This window comes from Herpailurus yagouaroundi, unplaced genomic scaffold, assembly GCF_014898765.1.
Source record: "Herpailurus yagouaroundi ecotype Mexico unplaced genomic scaffold, PumYag 180, whole genome shotgun sequence".
Taxonomy (NCBI): domain Eukaryota; kingdom Metazoa; phylum Chordata; class Mammalia; order Carnivora; family Felidae; genus Herpailurus; species Herpailurus yagouaroundi.
In genome coordinates this window covers 22219904-22246847 of record NW_024412411.1, presented here as the reverse complement: position 1 = coordinate 22246847, position 26944 = coordinate 22219904, and the positions used below count along the sequence as shown (strand labels likewise).

Genomic DNA, 26944 nt, shown 5'->3' with positions numbered 1-26944 from the left:
ATATATATATATATATATATATATATATTTATATACATATATTTATATATATATATATTTAAAGTTTTTATTGATTTATTTTAAGAGAGTGAGAACAAGCTAGGGAGGGGCAGAGAAAGAGGGAGAGAGAGAGAGAATCCCAAGCAGCCTCTGCACTGTCAGCGCAGAGTCTGATGCGGGACTCAAACTCATGAACCTGGAGATCATGACCTGAGCTGAAACCAAGAGTTGGATGCTCAACTGACTGAGCCGCCCAGGCCCCCCAACAATTTATGTTTTATTGATAATGATGGGTATAATGTATTAAACACTACTTATAAGTCTGACACTGCACTAAGTACTTTATAAATATTCTTTGTTTTTAACAATTTTTTAAGTTTATTTATTTATTTTGAGAGAGAGAGAACGCATGCACACACAAGTGGGGGAGGGTCAGAGAGGGACAGAATTCTGCACGGTTGGCATGGAGCCCAACACGGGGCTCGAACCTGTGAACTGTTAGATCATGACTTGAGTTGAAACCAAGAGTCAGACGCTCAAATGACTAAGCCACCCAGGCGACCCTACAAATATTCTTAAATTTAATACCACAAGCCTGTGTCAAGTCAGATTTCTCTGGTTACTTGCCCTTTAGCCATACCTACCTCTTGCTTGGGAAAATGGTCCTGAGACTCCATTCCAATGTGGGTTACCTGCACCCGCACTTCTCTGGGGACACCAACTGGGTGTCCAACAATTCAACTCAGTTCTATCACCATCTGCCTGGAGATAGTATTGGATCTCACAGGTTAAGTGTTCAGTCCCATACGACTACCCCTCACCATGAGCCCCACCCTCACCCTGAGTCCCCCCTCCCCCAAGCCCCCCCCCCCCTTCAGATGCCAGTTACATGGCCAGGTTACCTGTGCTTCTGACCAACTGGCTATAACTTCTTGGGTTTGGTTGACTTGCCAGATTGGCTAACAGAACTCAGAGAGACATTTTATTAGCTGTATTACCACTTTATTATGAAAGGATATAACTCCGGAAAAGCCAGGTGGGAGAGATGCATAGAGCAAGGTGTGTGAGCAGAGTGCAGAACTCCCGTGTCCTCCCCAGGCACACCATTCTCCCGGTGTCTCCTGATGTCCACATGTTCATCAACCCTGAAAGTCTCTGAACCCTGTACTCTTGGGTTTTTATGGAGGCTTCATTACATAGGCATGGCTGATTAAATTATTGGCCATTGCGATTGATTCCACCTCCAGCCTGTCTCCCCTCCCCTGAGGTCAGGGTGGGGGGCAGGGAGGTGGGGACTGGGAGGGGGGTGAGGAGTGAAAGTTCTAATCCTTTAATCAAAATCAGGCCCCATTGGCAACCATGGAGCAACCACGGCAAGATAGGCTCCATTGGCAACCAGCCCCCATCCTGAGGTGTTTTCCAAAAGTTCCCTCATTAACATAACAAAGTGTGATAAACTCTCAACACAGGAAATTCCAAGGGTTTTGAGTTGTGTGCCAGAAATGGGGACAAAGACCTAATATTTGATACAATATATAAGAAATACAAATATAAGAAATACAAATATGTATTTCTTATAATAAATCACAGTATCACATTAGGTAACTAAACCCTGACTTTTTTCCCCCTGAGCTGCAATGTGCCCAGCTCCAAGATATGAATTCTGTTTGGTCTAAGCCAATAATATTCCCCAATTTCCCAGCTCCCTTGCTATGAATTGCCATATCTCCCAGTTCTGGCTAATAGGATCTAAAGAAAAGTCCAGAACAAAGACTACGGCGAAGCCTTCTATTTTCCTGTTAAAAGGAAAGATACAGGTACCTTGATATAAATGTGATATTTGGAGCCACAACAGCCATTTTATAAACATGAGGCAATAAGGATGAGATAAAGGCCAAAAGAATCTGGGAGATGTTTATGAGGTGCTGAAACGACACAGTCACCACTTCCAGAGCTCTTGCTAGGTGAGAGAAACTATTCCTTTTTGTTTAAACCACTGAGTCAGATTTCTTCACTTGCAACCAAATGATGAAATACATGCTTTAGATACTATCATTTTCAGTTTGGGATGAGAAGATTAAAGTAACTAGCTCAAGGTCACACAGCTCATAAATTGTGGTATGAAATTCACCTCTAGTTCTATCCAAATTTAAAGCCTGTCTTCTCAACCACTATCTTGTGTTGAAATCGTCAGCGTGGTTGATAGAAAGTATGTTTTTCAACAGCTAGGATCTCTAAAAAATAGAGTAACACAAGAAAAGAGAAGAAAAGAGGAAAAAGCAGGCTTCCCAGAACCTTTGCTGGGAAAGCCCTGGTCTTTCTGAATCTGGGCTGCTGGTATCCAGTAAGAGGCCAGAATGACCCTGCAGACTCATTTGTTCTCGTATCTGGGAGTTTTTCCCGCAGCTGAAGGAGACAGGTGCCCACATGGGGTGAACTCAGAGAAGGAGAAGCTGGGATTGAGGTTTTGGTGTGCAAGCTCTGCTGGGTTGGCTGCCTGGAGTAGCCCTGGGAAGCTAGCCCAGGGACTGGACTGAGACCCAGCCTTAACGCTGACCTAGTGGGCATTGGACAGCCAGCTACACCCTCTGCACAGAGTCGGGGAGCATGGCAACTCAACACGGATGTGACAAGAACCAGAGACAGCCTCTTGTTTGCAGCATGCTTATATGATCTATAAACAGAAAGAAGGGAGGATCTGCCTGAAAACCATACCTGAGACCGTGCAGGCAGTGACAGCGGGGTGTGGACCTGACTCGGGGGGTATGGGAGACAGCTGGGTCCTGCGGTCCCACTTTTTTTGCCAGGAAATGAGGGCAAGCATACTTTCAACACCACCTATGTCTAGACATGGGAGAACAAAGATGAGTACAACGTGCCAGACTCTGAATTAGGTACTTTACTTTATGCATATTATTTCACTTAATTCTCCATATACTACAATGAGGTAATTATTAATATCGAGTTGTTAATTTAAAAAAATTATAGCTCAGACGAGTTAAGAAAATTTGCAAGGTGCACAGCTAGAAAATGGTGACGTTGGAACTCAAGCCTAGGTCAGTGTTTCCAAAGCCCATGGCATGTGACTCCGACTCTCAGGAAGCTCAGGGTGAAAGGAATCAGTCGTAGTTTCTTCCTACACAGCAGAAAGAAGGCAATAATGGCTCATGGTTCTTTGTGTCCAAGCCCTGCAGGGAAGAGGATTGGTGACAGGTCTAGAATTAACAGTGCTTGACAGCTGTCACCACCCTCGATGGCAGGGTTAAGAACGCGAGTCCTGAAAATGTAGGTCAGGGGGAGTCACCGCCTTTTTCTGAGAGCACGGGGCTCTGATTCAGATGGTCAAGTACAGACACATTCTCCCTCTGTGTTTCTTCAGTGTCCAGGAGCTGTGACCCAGACCCGCGTCCCAGGACAGACTGGAGGTGGAGGCAGAAATGAGTGCTCACGGACACCTGCTCTAAGGATGAGAGCAGAGGTTGATGGGAAGTAGGCCACAGAACAGACCCCCAACTGGACACAACTGAGGTAGGGGTAGTCCCCAAGTGATTTTTATGCTTTGTTGATCAGATTCTTTATGTTCTGGGTTCATTAAACAAATTCTCCATTCTATGTCACCAAGTCCCTGGGTGGGCTTGGACCCGAGACCACACGGCCAAAGCACCTAAGATAGACCACGTGTCCTTCCCAGGCAGGCCCTGGGATGCCCACCTTTCCTGAGCAATGTCTACGGCAGTTCATTTCTCACCACAAGGGCTTGGCTGTGTTGCCCTCACTTTTCCTTCACCACATCCTGCCTTGCAGGTCTTCCTTCCAGTCCATTTGGAGCCACTCTGTTCACTGCCCTAAACTCCACACCAGCTCTCCTACTGCTCCCACACCCTCTCCTGCCTTACGGGCAGATCCGTTCTTCTCTGCCCCTCACTGCTCACCTCTAACCTAATGCCTCCTCAGAGTCCCTCCCAGATCAGAGCTGATCTTTCACAGTGCCCCTCGTTCTTTCTCACCCCACCCCATTCTGAAGCGGACCCCCTTCCACCCTCCGTCTTTCCCCATGACTGTTCCTGCTCCCAGAGTTCTAGAGCTATGGAGGGGCAGTTTCAGGTAGTCTGGGAGAGAATGACGAAAGAGATTGGAAGGGATCAGGCAAAACAGACCTCTGGACACGTCTTTTCAGGGATTGTTGCCCACGATGGTTAGATCCCAACATACTATTAGATATGGGCTATAAGAGGGGTTGAACCACTCAAACATGTTTTTTGTGTATAGATAAGTATGCACTTTTTTTTTTAATGTTTATTTTCAGAGAGAGAGAGAGGGAGAGCAAGTGGGACAAGGGCAGAGAGAGAGGGAGACAGGATCAGAGGTGGGCTCTGAGCTGATAACAGAGAGCCCATGCAGGGCTTGAACTCATGAACTACGAGATCGTGACCTGAGCCAAAGCTGGTTGTTTAACCAACGGAGCCACCTAGGTGCCTCAAGTATGTACTTTCTTAAGCACTTTTTCACAGCACCTTCTAAAATATTTATATACTACTTAAAAAATTAAAAGTCAACTTACAGCAATAAAAAAAGCAGAAAGGGCAACACAGTATATTTCTAGAGGCTTATTTTATATCATACCACTATTAAAATATCCAGATGCACAATTATAGGACCAAAATCTTCTCAGTGTATATTGAAGAAAATGGCTCCCAGCTGCACCATTTCACACTCTTTGCACAAAATTCAGGATCCCGAAGCCCTGACATCAGGTCTTTTATGCAACATTTGCACTTAGTGTAAGCCACTCTGACCGTGCCAGTTAGAAGTAGCATTATTACAGTTTTTTTTTATTATGATTAAAATAAACCTTATAAGGCAAGGTTCAAAGTAGTGCAAATTGAGTCAAGTAAAAAAACTCATTTCTTAAACTCCACTGCCCCACCAACCAGTCTTACTTTCTACAGGCAAGTGCTTTTAACCATTTCTAACTTTATTTTTTGTTTGGCTTTTACCATAATTGTCAAGGAGTCTTACATTCTTTGCCTGCCGTCAAAGATGGTGACTTTCTGTCACTTGCAGTCTCCCTCCACAGTGTCCCATGACCTGCTCCCCAAGGGCAGGAAACCTGCCTGTCAGCACTGTAGACATGCTCAGTATCGTCTCTCAAGACCCAGGGCAATGTGTAGCGTGTGGAGGGCGTGTGGTAAGTCACTGTAGAGTGAACTATACAATATACTCAAATTTCAGTTCAGTAAACTTGAGATGGTCCCTGCTGGAGGAGCAGTCAGAGCTGATGCAACATCTTCCACTTTTTCCTTGTCAGTTGCAGACTACCATTTTTGCAAAGTTCAGCTGTTTGAATTCTTTTGTGTGCCTATAATTATATCTCATGTTTTGTCTACAGATTGACTCTAAAAAATAAAACATCACCACCCGTATGATAGTTATATATTTTTCACTTACTGTAGAACCAAATACAGTGAAATCCTATGTCTCTAATCCTGCTCGGTTCAAAGAATATTCGAGCCCATGGAGCAATTAAATTCTCTCACGTTCCAGCCTTGCTCAAAACCATGCCATTTTAGTTTGTTCTCTGTCTTTGCACTGGGATTTTTCTCACATTTGCTTGTTTGCTTTCCTTGGAGTTTCTAATTGTTTCCTTGTTTCTTGTTGAGAGAAATAAATGCCTTTTTAATTCCTGGATATTTCTAGGTTTTTAATACTATCTGATGAGCGAAATCCTTTTTTTTTCCTTGGAGATATTCGTCTTAAGTCCTTTGACTTCAGTTTCTAATTTGGGCCAATTGGTTTATAAACTCCCTGTACAATTGTCATCTGATTCGCCTTTTCATTGTTTCCATGGAATAAATCTGTCTGTTGTTATTGTAGACAATCCTCCAATCCACATTGTTCTTAAATTCTTCTTTTTTTAGTTTCATTTTTCAATTTCCGAATAAATTCCCAAGTCATTATTTTTTCAGCAAGACTATGGGAGATAAACTCTTTGACCTCTTGTAGTTCTGAAATGAATTTGGTCCCCATGGTGACTGACTGCAGCAGGAAATGGCTTCAAGGGACCCTCACATGTAGATCTGCTGGAGGGCAGGATGCCTAGGAGACTGACTTTGGGAGACTAACCTCGGATTCATCCTGTCTTGCAGTGAACGTTCTGGAACAGGCTGGAGTTGTAATCAGTTACTTGCTCCTATTGGGCTGGCAGAGTGTGGATAAGGATTCGATACAAAAACACACCGGGGGCAGCTGGGTGGACCAGTTGGTTAAGCGTCTGACTCTCAGTTTCGGCTCAGGTTCTCATGGTTCATGAGTTCAAACCCCATAATGGGCTCTGTCCTTCAGATTTTCTGTCTCCCTCTCTCTCTCTTTCTCTCTCAAAAATAAATAAATAAACATTAAACACACACACACACACACACACACACACACACACACACACACCCCCCAAACAGCTTCTTGAATGGAATGCTTACCTGAGCCAGGTAGGACAGCAGCGGCTGTGAGCCTTCAGGGAGATGTGAAAGCCAGAGGGTTTGCACTCTGACTGGGTGTGCTGCTGCTCTGTGCTCTGTATGGCTGTAATTGTACCTTCTAACTACACGGAAGGATCTGGATATCTGCCTGTGTCTCTTGACTCTCTCCATCCATCCTTTGGGACAGCCAAGCCAGTGGGCATAGTGTCATTTTCTCAATATTTCCCAGGTGCTGCTAGATCATATTGTAATTTCCAATATCAATGCTACAATGTCGGTAGTCAATCTAATTTTTGTCCCTTTGGAGTTGACCAACTTTATGTGTGCTTTACTTTTTTTTAGTGGTGGCTTTTAAGAGTATCTATTCTTAGTGAAATTTTATACTGATGTATTTGTGTACATATCTTTTTTCATTCTTCTTCTAGCTATGGGGGAACACATTTCATTCTGAAGGTGTGAAGTTTTGGGGGGGACTCTGGAAAATTTATATATATTTTTTATTTCTCAATTATGTCCTCTTTCATGTACTGGATTCAGTTTTTCTGGGATGGATGTTGGACACCTGGATGCCTGGTTTGATGCTTTGTGTCTTTTCTCTCATGTTTTGTATCCTTTTTCTTTCATTCCATGTCTTTTTTATGTTTGTTTGTTTGTTTGTTTGTTTGTTTAGAAAGAGAGACAAGGGGGGGCGGGGGGGGGAAGAGAGAGAGAAAGAATCCCAAGCAGACTCTGCACCATCAGTGCACAGCCAGACATGGGAATCAAACTCACGAACTTTGAGATCATGACCTGAGCTGAAATCAAGAGTCAGATGCCCAACAAATGAGCCACCCAGGTGTCCCTGTTGTTCCATGTTCTTGACAGTTTCCTTAATTTTATCATTGAGCCCCTACTTTTAAATTTTTATTGCAGAAATCACATTTTTAATTTCCAATCAATTATTTTCTCAATGTCCTCTGTATTAGCAGCCTATTCATGTTCCATTGATGTAATAGCTTCTCAAATATCTGATCATATTAATAAAAACTTTTACATTTTCCCTCTTTTCTTGAGTATTCTGTTTCCTCTAAAGTCCGATTTTTTTCTTTTTTAGAATTTGTTTTGAAGGAGTTTCTTGTTTTGTTTTATCTGCTCTCCGCTTTTAACCTATTGATTTTTTTTCATAAAGCTTACGATCCTGGGTTTCCTTTTGTACTTAGGAAAGAGAGGCTTCCTCTGCCATTTCTCCAATGCATATGTTCCCAAATGAAAAGGGTTGGCTGTGAGCTCTGTGTACTTGTGTAGAGTACATTGAGTGAATTATTATGTTTGTTGGAAGCAGACAGGCAGGGTCGCCCCTCACCCCCATCTCCAACTTTGCAGATAAATGAAGAGAGATTTACCCTGAGGTGGGCAGCAGACTCCCGCCCCGAGAGCCCTGGCCTCTCCATGCAGACTCTTCCTTGTAGAGCAGGTCTCAGGTTTCATGCTGGGGGAAAATGCTGCTACCTACCCATTGTTCTGTGTGCTGAGGGGCTGGTAGTAGAAACAGAGAACTGGTGTTGAGTAACCAACTCAGCTATTCAGTAGGTTAACTGTAAGACATACCCCTTCTGGTCAGTTATATCCTACCGAGGAGAAGGCAGTAAGGGATGGACTTTGGGGATTCATGTGTGTGCACACGTAAAAAGAGAGAGAGAGAGAGAGGAGGTAGAGAGGTAGGGTGGTACCGGTAGGTGAATGATTTACTGGTATTGATTATGTATCTGTCTCTTGACTAAACCATAAACATTTAAAGGCAGAGATGTCTTTAGTGTTGGGAAGTAGGCTGAAGAGAGAGATTAGGCTGCAGAGATGTAATATTAGGAACTGAAGAGGTAGATGAGGCCATGGAGAAAGAGTCCGAGAGAAGAGGGCAAGGACAGAGCCTTGGCCTGTTCAGTCAGCAGATCTTTACCAAGTACATTATTAGAAGGCCAAAAATACACTCTGGAGTAGACAGCCCAGCTCTGCAATTTACCAGTGGTATAGCCTAGGACAAGCATCTTGAACTCTCTGTGCCTTAGTTTCCTTATCTATAAAATATAATATTAACACTGAGAATTTTTTTCTCTTGTGTCATTTGTTATGTTCCTTTTTTTTTTTTAACATGAAATTTATTGTCAAATTGGTTTCCATACAACACCCAGTGCTCATCCCAACAGGTGCCCTCCTCAATGCCCATCACCCACTTTCCCCTCCCTCCCACCCCCCATCAACCCTCAGTTTATTCTCAGTTTTTAAGAGTCTCTTATGGTTTGCCTCCTTCCCTCTCTGTAACTTTTTTTCCCCCTTCCCCTGCCCCATGGTCTTCTGTTAAGTTTCTCCAACACTGAGAATTTTAAAAGTGGATAGATGTGGGGTGCCTGGGTGACTCAGTTGGCTAAGCGTCCAACTTTGGCTCAGGTCATGAGCTCGCGGTTCAGGGGTTCAAGCCCCACATTGGACTCTGTGCTGACAGCTTGGAGCCTGGAGCCTGCTTCAGATTCTGTATCCCCCTTTCTCTCTGCCCTTCCCCCACTCAGTCTCTGTCTCTGTCTCTCTCAAAAACAAATAAACATTAAAAAAAAATTAATAGATGTGAAGAATTTAGAGTACACATGACGCACTCGGAGTGCAACGTGTGTTAGTTGGTGTTATTGTATGAGAGTTAGCTGTTCCTGTTGTACTTGCTGCCAGCAGGGCTGGGCACAGAGCTAGAAGCTGTTAATACAATGATGAGTTCCATACACCCTTCCTCTTAACAAGGAATCCAGTGGTGGAGACAGCAAGTAAGCGGCCTATTACTATAGCCTGATCTGTGGTACAGTGGAGACAGATGCCTGCAGAGGAGAGTGTATTTCCGGGGTGTCAGGAACCACTTCCTGCTGGGCGTGGAATCCCCTCCCTATTTTCTCCTGCCTGTGCTTTTGCCTTGGCCCACCCACACGAGTCTCGCTGGATTTCTCTGGAATCCCCGAGGCCTAAAGAAGTTGGACATCCAGGTTTCTTACCAGCCCTCCAGGCTGTTAAGATCCTTTTGCTAGGGCTTGGTAACCCAAGGCTTTGCCTTCCGAGCTCTCAAGCTGTCCTTCGACTGACCAACCTCGGAATTCAGTCTTGCTCAGGATGTAGCCACTCCCTTCCCTGCCCTGGTTTCATTTTCTTTTATCCAAACTAACCATTTGTATCTTCCATTGAAATGAAGGCTTCTGGCTGGGCCCATCCTTGTGGAAACTTAGAGGAGATTAACAGGCGCCATTGCCATAGTTTGGTTCTCATTTTCTGATTTGATTAAAAACTCACATTTCTGCTCTTTACCTTGCTGGTGCAAAGGAGGGTGGGTGAATTCAATAGTTTGTTAGCAGCTTACATATAACATATATGTCTGATTTGTAGGCACTGCTCTATGGTTGTGTCAACATCCTGTTTGCTGGTTTGGAGTAAAAAACATACATGAATTTGTATAGAGGCTAATGATAGATGAAAATGGCTGACTCTTAACGTTCCTCTGTTAGCTGATGGAACAGGACAGGGTGCCATCTTTGAATGGTCCTGATACCACTCTTCCCAGGGCTAAGTCTGTGTGCCCCCAAATGACAAACTCCCCAAGGCAGAGAGGAGTCAGTGGGCAGTCTTAGAGGCTGTGACCCCAGCCTGGGCAGTGGGCTAGAACAAAAGAATTATTGTGTCTGTGCCTTTTACTTTGCCCCTATTTTTCAAAGCAGGTGTATTGAGGTACAATTTACGTACAATAAAATTCATCAATTTTATGTGCAGTTCTGTGCATTTTGACACATACAGTCATGCAGCCATCAGTATAATTGAGATATAGAACAGCCGTGTCACCGCCCCCCTTGAATTCTCTGGTGCCACTTTGTGGCCCTCCCCTCCTCCCACCCTCTCACCTCTGATCTGTTTTCTGCCCTTATGGCTTTGTGCTTTCCAGCATGTCATATTACGTAGCCTTTGAATCTGGCTGTTTTCTCTCAGGCCAGTACATTTGAGGTTCATCCATATTGGTGTCTGTCGCTAACTTTTACGATCATTCCTCAAGGTCGGAGTTATCTTAATTTTATAGATGAGGTTCTTGAGGCCAGAAAGGAGTCATGGTGTTGCAGGGAAGGAAAGACTTTCCCTCTACTGTCCTCGTCTAGGTCTGGGAGAAAAGGAATATACAATTATTCATTTTCAATATTATGCGCAGAGGGATGTCATACACAGAAAAGTGAATGCCCCCAGACGTGGTGAGATTTCAGAATTGACATGCCATCTGAATAAGGGAAGTGGGAGGTGAGTGAGTGGTTTTTAGGGAAGATGAATGGGCCCCAAGCAAAATAGGTGGGGGAGATATGACGGTTTGTGACAAAGTTGGCCTGGATGTGGCATCTACTTCTAGTCTCCTTTCCTGTGAAAGGGGTCCATCTCCTCTGGTTGATGGAACCCCAGGGGAGGGGATTTATAACAGTTGAGTTCCTGTTGGAGGCTCTGTCTTTAGGCAGATAAGGGTGTACAGAGAAAAGTATCTCTCTGCACGTATTATTTTTCAAGTGCTTTGAGCTCAAAATAATCACTATACCAAGTGGCACGTCCTGAGCTTCCTCCGTGCACTAAAGCTCCCCCCCCCCCCCCCGCTCATGTCGCTGGACCTGAGTCCAGATCTGTGTGCTGTCAGAGCCCACGCTCTCTCCGCTATCCCCCTGACAGAGGCGGTCCTGACCAGGGATGCTCTCCCCTGCCTTCTGGGCTAAGAGAGGGGAAGATGTGAGGAGGAGCTGCATGCTGAAGACCATGCATCTGAGGGAAGAGATAGCCCCTTCTGCCACCTCCCTCCCTCCATGAACCTGTCTGGGTATCAGCATGTTTGAATTCCATGTGCACCTCAGAGCTAGGAATGTTCCTGTAACAGCATGTGGAGAATCTCTCTCCCTGTGCCTTAGAGGAGATCTTCCATGGATGTGTCTGTATGTCCTACTTATTTTTATACTGAGAAAACTTCTCTTCTGGAAGAACGCTTTCCGGGAAAGACTTGGGTAGATCATGGTGGACAGAGCAGAGTCCCTGAGCTAGGAAAGGAACAGAGGCATGTATTACCAGGTACTGTGCTTCCTTTCCTTTTAATTTTTTTTTAATGTTTATTTGTTTTTGAGACGGCATGAGCGAGGGATGGGCATAGAGAGAGAGGGAGACACAGGTTCTGTCAGCACAGAACCTGATGTGGGGCTTGAACCCACGAATCATGAGATTATGACTTGAGCCAAAGTCAGATGCTCAACCGACTGAGCCACCCAGGCGCCCCCATTCCCTTCCTTTTTAACAAGTGGTTGGGTTTTTTTTTAAGTGATATAGAACAGATTTCATCTTTGTATTCATTATCTATTATTGCATAACAAATTACCCCAAAACTTAGTAGCTTAAAATTATAAATATTTATGATCTCACAGTTTCTGTGGCCAAGGAATCCAGGCACAGTGTAGATGGGTGGTTCTGATTCAGGGTCTTTTCCAAGGCTGCAATCAAGATAACAGCAAGGCTTACCAGAGAAGGATCTGCTTCAAGTTTATTGGCTGTTGCCAGGCCCCAGGGTCCTTACTGGCTGTGGGTTGGAAGCTAAGTTCCTTGCCATGTTGTCCTCTCCTTAGGGTAAGTTCACAATAGACCAGCCAGCCTCTCCCAGAGTGAGAGCAAGAGAAAGACAGAGTATCCTGAAAGCCACAGTTTCTCATAACCCAACCTCAGAAGTGATAAACTGTCACTTGTGCTGTACCTGTTTGTGGGAAGTTGGTCATTAGGTCTGGCCCACACACCAGGGGAGGGCACTGCACAAGGGTGTGAATACCAGGAGTTGAGGACCTCCTAAAGGCAGCCTGCCATAAGTAATAATGCTAGTACAGTTTAATGCACTTTAAATCTTAAGGATTTAAGTCAATGAGTTTTGACAACTTAATACACCATGTAACCATCACTCAAAATAAGACAGACCATTTCCAACATCTTAGAAAGCATCTAATGACCCTTTTTAGTGAATTCACCCCACTCCTGCCATTCCCCCCCCCCACACACACATCCTGACAACCGCTTTCTTATTTCCATCACCATGGATTCATTTTTCTGCTGGTGGACTTCGTCATTCAGTCATTCAGTCTGATTTTTAATTCCTGTTCTTTCCTCCTTGCTTGGTTGTGTGGAAATAAACAAAGACCACCCACATGAGGACAGGTAAAGGCTATTTATTCAGGACTTGCTCTAACGGTAGAGTCAGCCCCCATCACTTGCATTTGGGCAGAGACTCAAAGGCAGCGAGGGAGTGAAAAAGCTTTATAGTGAGGAAAAAAGGGCAAGCGTCAGGTGTGCGCCTATTGGAGGCAGTTTGCATGGGGAAGCAGGAGGTGGGATAACCAGAGCTGAGCGTCCTGCGTAATTGGTGAGGGGAACATATCTGGTCATGTCTGGGTGATCCTGAGTCGGAAGTGAGGGCAAAACTTAGCGAAGCCATCAGTTACTGATCAAATCTGATCGGGGCCTATTGCTACAGAGGTTGTGATTTGATTTCATTGACTGGTTGCTAGCTGATGGTTTGGCTTCCCAGGCTGATTGCCGCGGTTTGTGGGTCAGAGTCACTGCTCTGAGGGCACCTCTGGGGCAGCTGCCCAACAGAATGAAAACAGGCCGTCTTCAGATTCTTCTTGAGCGCCTCGTCTCTTCTCTCCCAAGGTGCTGTCTACTCTACCTCCCCACCCGCACCTCAGTGCTGGCCGTCCTCCCCCTCAGCAACTGGTGTTTGTCCATCCATACCCCTGGTAACGGAGCTGGTTTTACCCTGCAACCCTGGCCTTACGTCTCAGGCTGACATGACTCTCCCCGCCCCCCCACACATCCCTTTTTCTCTACAGAACCTTCAGTCCCCATCTAGCTTTGAGCAGAAAAAAGGCTAGCTGTGTATGCTATTTTATAGGATTCTCAAATTATTTCTGAAAAATTTCACTTCCACAAAGAGATTTTAAACTCAAAATCAAAGTCCTGATCTATTTCCAGGAGGGACTAGCCTACAGTTGTGTGTACAGTAGACAGTTGTATTTTTCTGTGAAATGAGGTTATCTCTCAAATACCTGGGCATGCAGATGATACCCTGTTTCAAAGGAGATGTTTGAAATGCTGCATACAGAGTGCCCAGAATGATCTGGGACGCAGCAAGTACCCCGTAAGTGGTGGCTATTGTTGGATCAGTTGAAACCCAGGCATTATGTCGTCCAGACCAATATTTCTTCTAGATTTTAGCAAGCGCCCAAGTGACGGAGCTACTCAGAACTCTTCAAATTTTGACGTAGATGTGCTGAGTGATTGGCTTCACTGATTGGCTACTAATTGCAATCTCTGCTCAGGAAATGAACATTTTGACCAGTGAATTTTGCAAGGCCAATTACCATGGGAATGTTATGTCAACATGACCTCCCAGAAAACGATAGTACCTGAGTCCTTCAGAGTACTAATGGTGTGACAGTCAGGACTCCATCGGCTGTATCAGCATGCCTGTGGACCTCCTTCCAGGCCAACGCCTAACTTACTGAAAGACCTGACTGGCTGGGGTTGGCCCCTCTCCACCCTTCATGCCCCCTGGCTCTTCTAAAAGGGCTGTGGGGACCTGCAGTTCTGGACAGCGTGCCACATGGCCTGTTCTGCGACTCAGCAGGAGGGACGCATGCTTGGTGTTTTGTCGTCACAGGAAACAACAACTCTCAGATGTTGCAGTGCGGCCAGTGCGGAGAGAATGCAGAATTTCCCAAATCCCACCTCCTTTGGTCTCTTCTGGTATGAAGAATGGACAGTTGTCAGATTGCAAGGGACAGGGTGATATTAGCTAGAGGGCATAGAGATCCAGGAGAAGAAAGATCATCCGAGGGCTCAGAGTCAATCTAAGTGGCTTTGAGCCCTCCCCTGATAGAATATCTTCTATTGTGCTGGGAGAGGTTGCAGATAAAATTTTGGAATGTTTGTTGGGGCATCGGGGAGAGTGGGTGGAAGAGAAGTTTAAGACAAGGGAGGCCAGTGTTAGACCGTATATTTTGGGCATGGTGACATCAGCTGCTCTAACAGATAAACGCTGCAGTCTCAGTGGCTTACTACTGATTGTGTTACCTCTCCCTATGGCTCAGTCTGCTGTGAGTGGCATGGCTTAGCAGCCTTCCACACCAGCACTTGGGGACCCAGTCTCTATCCAGCTCATGATCCACTCTCCTCATGAGGGGCAGAGTTTTTCCTGTTCAACTGGTAGATGGGGACAGAAACTATAGGAGAGGGAGACCTGCTTCTTATCAGAGTCTGCCCAGAAATGACACACAGCACTTCTGGCCATATTTCCTTGGCTGGAGCTCAGTCACACGGCCACACCTGACAGCAAGAGAGCTGGGGAATGTGGTCTAACTGTGTCCCCAGAGGAAAGGGAAGGGGACTTGATAGGACAAAGCAGCAAACCAAAACGTAAAGTTAACTGAAGTAAAGACTCCAGAACACCGCCAGACCAAGCCATACTCCTCCTGAACTACTGGTTTTATTTATTTCCGATGAAATTCTGAACCTGCTCGCGGATTCTTTTTCTGTCTTCACTTTAGCTACTGCAAAGCTCAGCTGCACAACTGTACAGTGTGTGCTTCTACGTATAATCTTTTTCTTCTGGCCTTCTGTTTATTTTTTGGTAATAAATCTACATTTATTTCCCCCTTTCTTGGGTTTCTTTATTTATTTTGGAAAGATGGATTTGCATATGAAGCAGATGCTTTTGGGCTCCTGCTTTCAGGGTAAGCTCACCCCCAGGTTCAAAGCCTGGTTGTTTGTTCAGGCTCTTACAGATTTGTTCTGGGCTCTTTGGGGATCTAATTTCATAAAATGATAGAAAAGGCTTTTGCAGTTATGTGTGGTTCGGAGGAGAAAGGGGAAACAATGGATGGGAGAGCTGTGTGCCCTGGTGTAAGGACGACAGTCAGAAATGATACCCATGGAGGGAGTGGTGTAGTCTGGCCCCAGCCTCGATATAAGCCTCTGTGGGAATATGCAGGGCCCCAGGCTGCTGGGATGGGCTCAGGACAACTTTGTAAAAAGGTGCAACCAGTGGGAGGACAAGGACCTAAATCCTTTCCATGGCCACAAACCACAGCGTTGGCCATAGAAATGCAGGGAGTGTACCAGTGGCCAGTACTCTCGGGGTGTCACCGGCCACAGAGACAATAAGATGCGGCTCAAGAGTGAGAACATGGTCCTCCTCCCTGTTGGGGAAACCTCTCAGAAAGCGCTCTTAGGTTTATTGTTGTCTGGTTTGGTTTTGGAAGTTGCCCATAATCAGGTAGGGAGAGGCCGTCGTTGTAGATAGGAGATTAATGCTGGTGTGCACGTAACCTCCTCATGCTCTCCAGCTGATGGGATGCGTGGGACATTCCACTTTCATTCACTGTTGTAAGTTACTTCAAATCTCTTGAAAATGAGATGAAGCTTGTTACAAGTTGCATGTCTCTCCCAAACGATAGGAAGTCCTAGCCCCTCCCCCCAGTAAATGTGACTTCTATGATATAATTAAAGGGTTTGTAAAAAGAAGAAGAAAGACTGCCCAGACAAGCTCCTTCCCAAATTAGAAATGAGTGCCTGTGTTTCATTCCTCTGGAGTCTGGCATGAAATCTCTGGGCCCAGTTTGCTTGCTGCATTTCAAATACCAGAGTGAGCATTAGGCATTCAAGAACACAATAGGGAAAGCAAGATACTTCTATTAGACCAGCTGCTGAGAAAGAGGGTGTCTCTCACTCCTTCCTGTACCGCCACCACGTGGTCCCTGACATGGAATAGTTGCTTAATAATGGCATGATTAATTTATCTGTTATGCCTCTTCTCCTACCAGGATCCAAGTTCCTTGAAAGTGGGCACCATATTGTAATTTCTTTGTAGTTAGCTCTGGCGGTTATTGTTTTTGTGTCTCCAGTATGCTTTCATTTCTCCCTTCTTTAAGGGGGTGTCTTTTCCTTTGGGGATCTCTTCCTCACTCTGTGTGGTCCTGGTAGGCTTTACTTAAGATTTCCCCCATTCACAGGGGTAGGCATGTGACCCACACAGGGCAAACCATAATTCGATACTCCTTCAAAGCCCTGGATTAGCCCAAAGATGAACATATGATTCAAGGTCAGCCATCAGAGTGCTTCATTAAATTCTCTGGATTGGAAGGGAAAGGGTAGCCATTTTTTCTTGGATTCTGAGCTGAAAGAACATTGATTTTGGGCTGCAGCAGCCTAATTCCCTGATACCAACCTATCTGAAGGAAAAAAGAGTGAGGACAAGACAGAAGGAGAATTGAACAGTGATATGTAGGGTAAGGAGGCTTGTGTCCTCTACTCCAGTTTCTGAGTAAGTCCTTAGCTCTTACACCTCACCCCTTTATTCTATCACTTCCCCATGACTACTGCAAGCTTTGTAATTCAGTAAGTCCTATTTTTTTTGTTGTTAGGTTAGTTTGAGTTGAGTTACATGCTGAAGTACCTGTGTTTGCACATGTACAATGCCCACTGCAAATATTAATGGTAAGTGTTTATACATGCTTAGTATGTACCTGCCATTATTGAAATGCTTTATGTATATTAATTCATTCAAAAATAATGCCATTTAAGTTGTGTTACGGCCACTACTCTTTTAGGGATTAGAAAACCGAGGTATAGAGAGGCCAGAGAACTAGTAAATAACAAAGCTAGGATCTAAAACCAGGAAGGCTGGCTCCAGAATATGTGTTCTTAACAGCTATTCTATTTTGCTTCTTTTTTTTTTTTAATTTTTTTTCAACGTTTATTTATTTTTGGGACAGAGAGAGACAGAGCATGAACGGGCGAGGGGCAGAGAGAGAGGGAGACACAGAATCGGAAACAGGCTCCAGGCTCTGAGCCATCAGCCCAGAGCCCGACGCAGGGCTCGAACTCACGGACCGTGAGATCGTGACCTGGTTGAAGTCAGACGCTCAACCGACTGCGCCACCCAGGCGCCCCTATTTTGCTTCTTAAATATCAGGTAGTTACTGCTTTTTCCACAGAGTGAATGAGTGGCAGAAAAGGAAAAATAGGAAAACCATATTGGTTTCATGGCTTTGTTAAGGGGGGGAACTAATGCTATATGCCACTCATGAGGGCAGAGGAACCCTCCTGCACTAAAAGACTAGAACGACCAAATGTCCATCAGTAGGAACTGAATACCCTAGTTCTCAGACTGTGGTCTGTAAATACCATTTCTGTAAATGACACTGTACGGATGCAATCAGCAAAATCAAGACTGTGAGAAACTCTACAGGATGAGCAGCTTGTTCTCTTCAACAAATAATTGCAAGTGGAGGGAAAAAGGAGGTGGGAGGGTATTGCTGAGTCAAGGAGACTTGTAAGATATAAAATTAAATAACAACAAATGGGTCTTAGTTGGAATCTGACTCAAGCACACCAAATCAACAAAAAGATGATTCATTGGCAGAATGCTTACTGTTATTAAGGAATTATGATGAATATTTAGGCGTGATAAATATATTAGTTATTTTTTAGAGTCGTTATGTTTTAGAGATACATACTGAAATATTTGTGAATGAAATGATATGTCGTCTGGAATTTTCTTCAAAATTATTCATGGAATGAGAAAGAAGTATGTGGGAATATAAATGAAACAAGATCAGCCATGAATTGAAAATTGTGGAAGCTGGGGAGTGGGTACGTGCATCCATAATACTATTCTCTCTACTTCTATATATATATGTTTGTTTTCTGTAGTAAATAATTAAAAAATATATTCCCACATCAGTCAGGACTGGCTTGGGAAAAGGGCACAACAGAGGCTGCATACTGGTGGAATGGACATCAGTATGGCCGATTATAAGGGGTTGTAGACCTGGGGAAAGAGCCAGGGCAACATGGAAACTGGGACTTAGCGTGGAAACTTGCATCCATGGATGACTGTCTAATCCTTCGCTTCTGTGCTCACACATTTTCTCCCATGCACCTACTTAACAGTCCACCCCTTATTCCAGGCACTACCTTCCAAGGCTATGTATCTAAGCACCTTCTACCCCACTCACAAGTGCCCCATTTACTACCGACTTTGCTTCTTCCTCTTCCTTTATGCTTGAGCATGAAGATGAGGCTGTGGGTAGGCCTGTATCTGCTCAATGACTGGGCCAGGATGAATAAGTGAGGTTGATTGTATTAAATGGCATGGAGTTCCTAGAACTGAGTAAACTTCTTTCTGGCACACAGGGACTTCTATGTCTATATACCTATATCTTCACAAATCCTAATCTAGCCCTGTGCATCCAGGTAGTGTTTTATGTACCATACTTTTTAATCTGATTTACAGAGTGAAACAAATCTGTGATTAATCCAGAGAGCTGATATTTTCTAATTTGACTTCATGACATTTCTGGTCACCTCACTTTTTTCCATGGAGTGAGTGAGGGGTGATCTCCTCTTCCTCTCTGATGCATATAGACCATCTTCATAAATCCTCATACAAAAGGTGCTAGAATTCCAGGGCAATTTAATGTTCAGAGGGATGTATCTGCAAACCAATCTGGAGATGAGAGTGCGTCAACAAAGTTAATTGTCTTTTAATCCCATAGCTTGTTTTCTTTAAGTCATATACACAGTCAAAACCATTGTTTCCAGAACTTTTTAATGGTACAGACCAGTGGGGTAAAAAAAAAAAAAAAAAAAAAATCCCATACAATTACAGCGTATTTATTTTTACCAATTGCCCAGTTCAGATCTGTCTTCCCACTCTCATCCCCTTCCCCATCACTGTAAAGCCTCATGAGAATGGATACAAAGAATGGATCCTCCTTATGACAGCTTACCATTTAGAAATATTATATACATAGGGACGCCTGGGTGGCTCAGTCACTTGAGTGTCTGACTCTTCATTTCAGCTCAGGTCATGATCCCAGGGTTGTGGGATTGAGCCACATGTTGGGCTCTGTGCTGAGTGTGGAGCCTGCTGAAGATTCTCTCTCTCTGTCCCTCTGCCCCCTTCTCCTGGAATGCTCTCTGAAATGAAAAAAAAAATGTTTGTAAAGGAAAGGAAAAGGCAGAATTAACTCTTATTAAGCATCTTAAATGCATATGGTATGGCTGTGTTTATCATCATTTACATGCATTATGGCATTTAATCATATAAGGGTTTATAGATGATTAAATGAGATCATATATGTTAAGTACTTCTCAGAGAAGCTGAAACATAGAAAGCACCAAACATTGTAGTGCTCCAAAACACATAAATAAGAATAGCTTTTATTATTAACTATGAAGTAGTTATTTCTCTCATTTTATAGATAAGAAAGCAGAGGCCCAGAGCCATTTAGTATCTTTCCTAAGATCACACAACTAATAAGTAGTAGAGCTGGGGTTTTGACTGGGGTTTCCATGAGTATAAAGCTATGTCAGTCAGAGTTCAACCAGAGTAACAGAACAGAACAGAGTAACAGAGATACATAGTAAGAGTTACTGCAAGGAATTAGCTTAAACAACTGTGAGGACTGCATAAGCAAGTTAGAAATGTGGAGGGTAGGTCATCAGAAAAGGCAGGCTGGCATTCTCAGGCATGAGCTGATACTGGAGTCCACAGGCAGAATTACTTTTTTAAGAGAGCTTCAGCTCTGCTCTTAAGGCCTTTCAAATGATTGAACCAGGCCCACCTATTATCTGTGATAATCAACTGATTATGGACATTAATCACATCTCCAAAATACCATCACAGCAATACCTTGATTTTTGTTTGAGTAAGTAGGGGCTGTAGACTAGCCAAGTCAACCCTGCAAAAGACCATCACAGTGGTCTTTCCATTTTTACTTCTAAATAGAAATTTAGAGCAGGAAGTTGCCTTCCACCTTATCAGCTCCAACTTGTGCATTTTAAAAAGCGAAAGCTTGACTTCATCTTTGCCAATTTTGATGCCTTTGATTTCCTTTTGTTGTCTGATGGCTGATGCTAGAACTTCCAGCACTATGTTAAACAACAGCGGTGAGAGTGGGCATCCCTGTCATGTTCCTGATCTCAGGGAAAAAGCTCTCAGTTTTTCCCCGTTGAGGATGATGTTAGCTGTGGGCTTTTCATAAATGGCTTTTATGATCTTTAAGGATGTTCCTTCTATCCCGACTTTCTCAAGCGTTTTTATTAAGAAAGGGTGCTGGATTTTGTCAAAGGCCTTTTCTGCATCGATTGACAGGATCATATGGTTCTTCTCTTTTTTTTTGTTAATGTGATGTATCACGTTGATTGATTTGCGAATGTTGAACCAGCCCTGCATCCCAGGAATGAATCCCACTTGGTCATGGTGAATAATTCTTTTTATATGCTGTTGAATTCGATTTGCTAGTATCTTATTGAGAATTTTTGCATCCATATTCATCAGGGATATTGGCCTGTAGTTCTCTTTTTTTACTGGGTTTCTGTCTGGTTTAGGAATCAAAGTAATACTGGCTTCATAGAATGAGTCTGGAAGTTTTCCTTCCCCTTCTATTTCTTGGAATAGCTTGAGAGGGATAGGTATTATCTCTGCTTTAAACGTCTGGTAGAACTCCCCTGGGAAGCCATCTGGTCCTGGACTCTTATTTGTTGGGAGATTTTTGATAACTGATTCAATTTCTTCGCTGGTTATGGGTCTGTTCAAGCTTTCTATTTCCTCCTGATTGAGTTTTGGAAGAGTGTGGGTGTTTAGGAATTTGTCCATTTCTTCCAGGTTGTCCAGTTTGTTGGCATATAATTTTTCATAGTATTCCCTGATAATTGTTTGTATCTCTGAGGGATTGGTTGTAATAATTCCATTTTCATTCATGATTTTATCTATTTGGGTCATCTCCCTTTTCTTTTTGAGAAGCCTGGCTAGAGGTTTGTCAATTTTGTTTATTTTTTCAGAAAACCAACTCTTGGTTTTGTTGATCTGCTCTACAGTTTTTTTAGATTCTATATTGTTTATTTCTGCTCTGATCTTTATTATTTCTCTTCTTCTGCTGGGTTTAGGCTGCCTTTGCTGTTCTGCTTCTATTTCCTTTAGGTGTGCTGTTAGATTTTGTATTTGGGATTTTTCTTGTTTCTTGAGATAGGCCTGGATTGCAATGTATTTTCCTCTCAGGACTGCCTTCACTGCGTCCCAAAGCGTTTGGATTGTTGTATTTTCATTTTCGTTTGTTTCCATATATTTTGTAATTTCTTCTCTAATTGCCTGGTTGACCCACTCATTCGTTAGTAGGGTGTTCTTTAACCTCCATGCTTTTGGAGGTTTTCCAGACTTTTTCCTGTGGTTGATTTCAAGCTTCATAGCATTGTGGTCTGAAAGTATGCATGGTATAATTTCAATTCTTGTAAACTTATGAAGGGCTGTTTTGTGACCCAGTATATGATCTATCTTGGAGAATGTTCCATGTACACTTGAGAAGAAAGTATATTCTGTTTTTTTGGGATGCAGAATTCTAAATATATCTGTCAAGTCCATCTGATCCAATGTCTCATTCAGGGCCCTTGTTTCTTTATTGACCGTGTGTCTAGGTGATCTATCCATTTCTGTAAGTGGGGTGTTAAAGTCCCCTGCAATTACCACATTCTTATCAATAAGGTTGCTTATGTTTATGAGTAATTGTTTTATATATTTGGGGGCTCCGGTATTCGGCGCATAGACATTTATAATTGTTAGCTCTTCCTGATGGATAGACCCTGTAATTATTATATAATGCTCTTCTTCATCTCTTGTTACAGCCTTTAAAGTCTAGTTTGTCTGATATAAGTATGGCTACTCCAGCTTTCCAACTTGTGCATTTTAGAGAAGATAAAAATGAGACGTAGGGCTGTGCGATGACTTAGTCAAACTCACACACTTACCAAAGTCCAGGCCTTCTGGCTTCAGGGCTCTTTCCACAGGAACACCTGAGTTCATCCAACAAGTATTTGCTGGGTGGCCAACCTGCACCCTATGAAGAATAAGTTGTGACAGAACATCATGGATGCTATAATAGATGTGTGTGCAGCACACAGTAGAGTCCTAGAGTAAGAAGATAAGTTCTACCTTGCAGAGGAGCGTGGTCAAGGAGGGACTCATAAAGGAGGTAGAGCAGAGATTTGGAAAACATGCTACTGTTGGCCAGGCAGTCAGCAAGAGAGACGACATCACGGGTTGAGAAAATAGTGGGAGCAAAGGCCTGAGGTCATGTTCACTTGAGGTGAGAAGAGAAAGACTAACTGAAGTTCTGCCTTCAAGGAAAGCACAGACCTTTTCACATTATATGCAGTAAAACTAGCTGAGGTCTATCTGTGGGTGCTCCTCTGGACACTTGTGGTCCCTGAGTTTGAGAATCGTTGCCTGACAGTAACCCATAAAAAAAAAAGAGGTAAACAGGTATCTCATTTTTCTTTTATTTTTTATTATTTTTTTTAACGTTTATTATTTTTGAGACAGAGACAGAGCATGAACGGGGGAGGGGCAGAGAGAGAGAGGGAGACACAGAATCGGAAGCAGGCTCCAGGCTCTGAGCCATCAGCCCAGAGCCCGACATGGGGCTCGAACTCACGGACCACGAGATCATGACCTGAGCTGAAGTCGGACGCTCAACCGACTGAGCCACCCAGGCGCCCCAGGTATCTCATTTTTAAACGTAGAGGAAGATGGGCAACTCTGGCAGGAACACAGCTAGAGCCATCAAGTCTGGAGTGAAAATCACAATAAGGAAGAGCCAAATCTCCTTCACAATAAGACAGGACAGGGGTGTGTCCCGGGGATTTCATGCTGCCTCTGCTCCTGTCTGCGCCTCTGGCTGGAGTGATGTGAGGATCACTGTTCTCTTTCCACAAGGACACTTTCACCTGGTGGAAGGAAATCCTTGGTGGCGGGTTGTAGGGACATTTGCCACCTTCTTACATCAAGGGGACACAAGAGCAGTCCTATTACCGCTCACACACGCAGTGAACACTTCTTGGAAGCAACCAAACACCTTGAGGAAATTGTAGCTAACTTGGATGCTGCTTCTCCACAGAAGACTTCAAGGGCATAAGGACCTGAGCTCTCAGAATGCTGAGGTATGTGTTCTCAGAAGCAGGACAGAGGGCGAGTGGAGCTCCCATAGGCTCAGTGTAGCATGGGAAAGAGTCCAACATGTGAGTCCATTGTAAACTAGCCATGGGGCCTCAGAAAATTAGAAAAACAAAACCCTTCCCTCAGTGTTGTTGTTAGGTAATTCAAGGGTGAACATCCAACATAGTGCCTGGAAAATGTTTGCGGAATTTAAAGTCATGGGAAATCCATACTTCATGCCACCCATTAGATCCCCACAGTTACGTATAGTTAGATACATATTAAGGAATAGTTCAAAAGGGGACTAAAACTTGTCAAAAGTCCTCCCTGAACTCACCCATCCTCCAAGTTAGTTTCCTCAGCTAGGCAATCCATAGCATCTGTGTATGTCCCCATCATAATACTAATCAGACTTTCTTATAAGTGCTGGTTAATGATTCCCCTAATGGACTGTAAGCTATGGGAGAGCAGGACCATATCCATCTTGTTCTCCACTGTATTCTCAGAGGTAATTATCAACCTAATATATGGCAGGTGCTTGATATGTGCCAAATGAATAAATGAGTGTAGGAGGGAGTGGGGAGTCCCAGGTGCTTTGCCTTGGTCTTCTGGACCTCTGGCCTAGCTATGAGCATAGTAAGATTTGGGAAGAGGGTCCAAAGGAGCCAGGGTCAAGTGATGGAAGACCCAGACCTAGCTTGGCCCAAAGGTCACCTAGAAGACCTAGCCGAGTCCCTGACAAGTAGAGGGTAAGGAGGGATTACTGGATCAGAACTTCCCAGGAGGATATTACAAGTGTGGTAGGATACCATAAGGCAGGGCTTGGATTTGCTGGAGCTCACAGGTTTGCCACCTCTAGCCAGAAGCAGCCCCAAGCATTTATCCCAGGATGCCAGGTAAATATTCTCATGCATCGTATACAATGGAGAAAAATAAGTTGGGGGCACTGTGTTGGATGAATAAGGACATGGTCCCTGGTCTAGGGCACGACAAGCTCTTACTTGGGAAGCGCTGGGCATTTGGAACCTACAAGGACACTTCAAAGGCAGGGCTAACTGAAGACTGAGCTGCCTGGGAAAAATAATCAGAATAGGCCCACGGGATCTGTCTGTGGTGCTGAATCAGCTCCCAGCCAGGTTGACCCTTTTCTCTTACTTGACCCTCATTTGCTACTTTGATCTTTTCCTTTCCTTGTGGTCTTGGGATGATGATCTTGACCTCATCTCATTAGGCCACTACAGTCAATCATGGGAAACTCATATACGACCCAGCCCACAGCATGTACTACACCTGAGGGGATGTCTCCCCTCAACCATGCAGGAATCTGCCCCTTCCCAACTCTCCTCCTCTGGGCTATATCTTCTGCCATATCCATGGTTTAAAATGTGGTAGCTGAAGTCTCCAGATACAAAGGAGATTGCTGAATTTGAGGATGGAAGTACATTTGAGCATGGTTTCACGTGTCTCTCAGAGCACCAGCCTGAGCTGTAACAGAGAGAAGACCAGTCCCATAGGGAGTCTGTTGGTATTAATTAGGGTAGGCTAGGTTATGCTGTGATAACAAACAATCCCCAAATCTTCTTGACTGCCCCACAGTACAAGTTAAGTTCTTGCTCCTGAAAAGTCAGCTACAGGATCAGGTGGCTCACCAGAGCAAATGTCTTCCATTTGTTGTCTTATCATTCTAGGCTGCTTTGATCATATGGCACCTCCATATAACAACTTGCTTCTATGCCTTGGAAGTTGTAACAGGGAAAGAAGGAGAGCTGATGAGTTGGCCACCAAGAATTAAATGCTTTGGTGCAAAAGTGACACCAATGCCTTTTCTCATTACTGGTCATAACTAGCCAATATAAGCAGCCATGTCCAACTCTAAGGGAAGCCCAATCCTCTGTTTGCCTAGAAGTAGAGGAGAACTAGATATTGGTGATCATTTGTGTTGTCTATCACACTGCCTGGAATGGGGTCTTAGTGTGATGAATTCCAAGCCAGACATACCTTGGCTGAGGCCCAGCTGTGCCACTCACAAAGTGTAGTCATACCGTCTCTCCAGTCTTATTTTTTTCTCTTTGTGTAAAATGGAGATGACACCTGTTCTTCCTGTTGAGACATCAACTCATGTAATTGTGTTTTGAGAACCATGAGGATCAGCTATTGATCGTTAAAATTCATAGAAGCCCTTGCAAAATTTAATAGAAGAGGGAACTGAGGCTTCTAAATAGAGAAACAGCAAAGTATGAAAATACCCTTAAGGGAAATATTTCTAGCAGCTAGAAGTACAGAAGGAATTAATTTTTCATTGGGTCCTTAGTCCTCATTGCCTTGTACAGCTATTTTTTTTACTTCTTTTATTCATGAATTGTTGATTGACTCTTCATGAACATGCTTAAGATTTAAGGGACAGGGTCTTGGGTGGCTCAGTTGGCTGAGCGTCCAACTCTTGATTTGAGCTCAGGTCATGATCCCAGGTTCATGGGATCAAGCCCCATGTCAGGCTCTGGGCTGAAAGTGGAGCCTCCTTGATTCTCTCCCTCTGCTCCTCTCCCCTCCTCACTCACTCTCTGTCTAAAATAAAATTAAAAAAAAGAATTATTTCCACAAGAAAAAAATAACTTAAAAAGAAGATTTAGGGGACAATAAATAGCATCCTTCTTGTCTACCTGAATTTGGGAAACAACCGCAAAATAAAAAGGAGTCAGAGGGCACCTGGGTGGCTTAGTCAGTTAAGCCTCTGACTTCGGCTCAGGTCATGATCTCACAGTCGGCGAGTTCGAGCCCTGCATCAGTCTCTGTGCTGACAGCTCGGAGCCTGGAGCCCGCTTTGGGTTCTGTGTCTCCCTCTCTCTTTGCCCCTCCCCTGCTCTCTCTCTCTCTCTCTCTCTCTCTCAAAAATAAACATTTAAAAAATTCTTTTAAAAAGGCGTCAGGCTCAGGTAGAATAAAACGTTGGTTTTATTAGTAATAAAACTGACATTGGAAAACATGACAACAGGTGCAACAGTGGATTTCTTAATACTGAATCCTAGAATTAAACATACTTCCTAAAGTCATTTCAGTATAATCTCAGTAATGAAAGAATTATCTGCAAGGAGCTATGGAAGGAAGGAAAGGGCAAATCACGTCTCTGCTCTTTGGTGCCAAGCATAAAATGAGTATAGAATAGAATGCAGGCCCATCATCCACGTGTATACAGATTGTGCACTGCACATTTCTATGGGGTGTTATACCCTGAGTGGGTGAATCTCCCACCCAGAGTTGTGCAAGGAACAGCCTGAAGGGCTGTACACAGTGACCCTTGTGGAAAGAATGGATCACATTTGGGGGGGTCTAAGCCATTTGGAGGATCAGATGAAAAACAGATATTGTTATCCCTAGCAAGGTGTACATGTTTATGGTAAAATTCTGCAAATAATTTCAG

General features: G+C 43.9%; 1 long non-coding RNA gene across 2 annotated transcripts in view; it reads left to right on the top strand.

The window, feature by feature from the left end:
- LOC121039429 (uncharacterized) overlaps window positions 1-26944 on the top strand; it is a 62624-nt gene that overhangs the window by 20976 nt on the left and 14704 nt on the right. For both annotated transcript variants that reach the window (XR_005794792.1, XR_005794791.1), the window contains exon 2: window positions 3380-3528. This is a non-coding gene — a long non-coding RNA (uncharacterized LOC121039429). The remainder of the gene's footprint in view (window positions 1-3379; window positions 3529-26944) is intronic.